This window comes from Theropithecus gelada, chromosome 16, assembly GCF_003255815.1.
Source record: "Theropithecus gelada isolate Dixy chromosome 16, Tgel_1.0, whole genome shotgun sequence".
Lineage (NCBI taxonomy): Eukaryota > Metazoa > Chordata > Mammalia > Primates > Cercopithecidae > Theropithecus > Theropithecus gelada.
The window spans coordinates 24,751,962-24,755,140 of record NC_037684.1 but is presented as its reverse complement, the minus strand read 5'-3'; positions in this window follow the sequence as shown (position 1 = coordinate 24,755,140).

The window sequence follows — 3,179 nt, the reverse complement described above, 5'->3', positions numbered from 1 at the left end:
GGAAAGCCGAGGCAGGCGGATCACCTGAGGTCAGGAGTTCAAGACCAGCCTGACCAACATGGAGAAACCCCGTCTCTACTAAAAACACAAAATTAGCCAGGCTTGGTGGCGCATGCCTGTAATCTCAGCTACTTGGGGGTTGAGGCAGGAGAATCGCTTGAACCTGGGAAGCGAAGGTTGCGGTGAGCTGAGATGACGTCATTGCACTCCAGCCTGGACAACAAGAGCGAAACTCCATCTCAAAAAAAAAAAAAGAAAGAAAGAAAATGGTCATTTTCCAACTCACCATTCCCTCCATGGTATTTGGATATTTATTTATTTATTTATTGAGACAGGGTCTCTCCCTCTCTCACCCAGGCTGGAGTGCAGTGCCGTGATCGTAGCTCACTGCAGCCTCAAACTCCCAGGCTCAAGCGATCCTCCCACCTCAGCCTCCCAAGTAGCTGGGTCCACAGGTACTCGCCGTCACTCCTGGTTAATTTTTTAATTTTTTGTAGAGACTGAGTCTCCCTATGTTGCCCAGGCTGCTTTCCAATTCCTGACTTCAAATAGTTATCCTGCCTCTGCCTCCCAAAATATTTAATTAATTTATTTATTTACATTATATTTTATGTAACATCATTATATTGCTTAAATCCATATATGCATTATATTGCATATATTTGCATGTGTGCAATATGCAATATAATGATGTTATACAAAATACAATATTATATTAATTATATTGCATATAAAATATGTATTTTACATAGTAATATATTAATTAATTAATATTATTTAAAAACAATTTTTTTTAGACTCAGTTTTGCCCTGCCACCCAGGGTGGGGAACAGTGGCATGATCTCAGCTCACTGTATCCTCCTCCTCCTGGGTTCAAGCAATTCTCATTCTTCAGCCTCCTGAGTAGCTTGGACTACAGGCGCCTGACACCATGCCTGGCTAATTTTTGTATTTTTTGTAGAGATGGGGTTTCACCATGTTGGCCAGGCTGGTCTCGAACTCCTGACCTCAGGTGATCTGCTTGCCTTGGCCTCCCAAAGTGCTGGGATTAGAGGCATGAGCCACCGCACCCGGCCTAATAACAATTTTTTGAATAATTAGCTGGACATGGTGTTGGGTACCTGTGGTCTCAGCTAGTTGGGAGACTGAGGTGGGAGGATTGCTTGAGCCCAGAAGGTTGAGGCTGTAGTGAGCTGCTTAGTGCCACTCCACTCCAGCCTGAGCGATGAAGCCAGACCCTGTCCCAAAATAAACAAAAAAGGTTTTTAAAAAGATGGTGAACATAGGCTGGGCGCGGTGGCTCACACCTGTAATCCTAGCACTTTGGGAGGCTGAGGTGGGCGGATCACGAGGTTAGGAGATCGAGAGCACAGTGAAACCCCATCTCCACTAAAAATACAAAAAATTAGCCAGGCGTGGTGGCAGGCGCCTGTAGTCCCACCTACTCAGGAGGCTGAGGCAGGAGAATGGCGGGAACCCGGGAGGCGGAGCTTGCAGTGAGCCGAGATCGCGCCACTGCACTCCAGCTTGGGTGACAGAGACTTTGTCTCAAAAAAAAAAAAAAAAAAAAAGATGGTGAACATATCTACCACCTCCAGAAGTATCCTTAAGCCCTATTACATTTGCTGTGTTCTAATATTCTCTCCCCTCCTTACCACTGATCTGCTGTCTGTCACTGTAGATTTGTTTGCATTTTCTTTTTTTTTTTTGAGGAGTCTCCCTTTGTTGCCTAGGCTGGAGTGCAGTGACACCATCTCAGCTCATTGAAACCTCCACCTCCTGGGTTCAAGTGAGTCTCCTGCCTCAGCCTCCTGAGTAGCTGGGATTATAGGCGATTGCCACCACACCAAGCTAATTTTTGTATTTTTAGTAGAGAGGGGTTTTTGTCATGTTGGCCAGACTGGTCTCGAACTCCTGACCTCGGGTGATCTGCCCACCTTGGCTTCCTCCTTTTATTTTTGTTGAATAAATACTTAGGAATGAGGTATGTTTAACTTTTTAAGACTGCCAAAATGTTTTTTGAAGTCATTGTAACATTTTCTATTCCCACCTCTTGTATGACAGTTCTAGTTCCCCCAAAGTTTTGCCAACACTGAGTAGGATCAGTCTTTGTAATTTTAAGCCATTCTAATAGTTATGTAGTGATATCTCCTTGTTATTTTAATTTGTGTTTTCCTAATGACTAATGATGTTGCGTATCTTTTCATCGGTTTATTTGCCACCTGTATACCTTTTTTGGTGAAGCATCTGTTTAAATCTTGTGCTCATTTTGGTTAGAGGGAGGTTGTTTGTTTCCTTGTTATTCAGTTTTTTGTTTGTTCTCTGAGACAGGGTCTGGCTCTGTCGCCCAGGCTGGAGAGCTGTGGTGCAATCTTGGCTCACTGCAACCTCCACCTCCTATGCTCAACTATCCTCCCACCTTAGCCTCCCAAGTAGCTGAGACTACAGGTGCACTCCACTGGCTAATTTTTTGTATTTTTGGTAGAGATGGGGTTTTATCATGTTGCACAGGCTGGTCTTGAACTCCTGGGTTAAAGTGATTCTACTGCCTTGGCCTCTCAAAGTGTTGTGATGGGATTATTGGCATGAGCCACCACGCCTGGCCAACAATATCTTTTCAAGAGCAGAAGTTTTAAATTTTGATGAAGTTCAATTTATCAATTTGGCTTTTTTTCCCTTCCTTCTTTCTTCCTTCCTTCCTTCCTTCCTTCTTTCTTTCCCTCCTTTCTTCCTTTTCTTTCTTTCTTTCTTTCTTTCTTTCTTTCTTTCTTTCTTTCTTTCTTTCTTTCTTTCTTTCTTTCTTTCTTTCTTTCTTTCTTTTCTATAGACAGGGTCTCACTGTGTCTCGTCTTCCCATTCTCTTAACAGTATCTTTTTAAATTTTTTTTTTTTTTTGTATTTTTTATAGAGATGGGGTCCGCTATGCTGCCCAGGCTGGTGTGGAGCTCCTCACCTCAAGCAATCCTCCCCACCTGCCTCAGCCTCCCAAAGTGCTTGGTATACACACGCATGAGCCACCACACCTGACTCAGTTCAGTTTTTTAGGGATTGTGCTTTTGGCATCATATCTATCTGGAATGTCTTTGCTAACTTAAAACCATCATCTTTTTTTTTTTTTTTTTTTTTTTTTTTTTTGGGGGGGGGTGTTGCTTGTTGTCCCCGAGGTGGGAAGGAGGGGC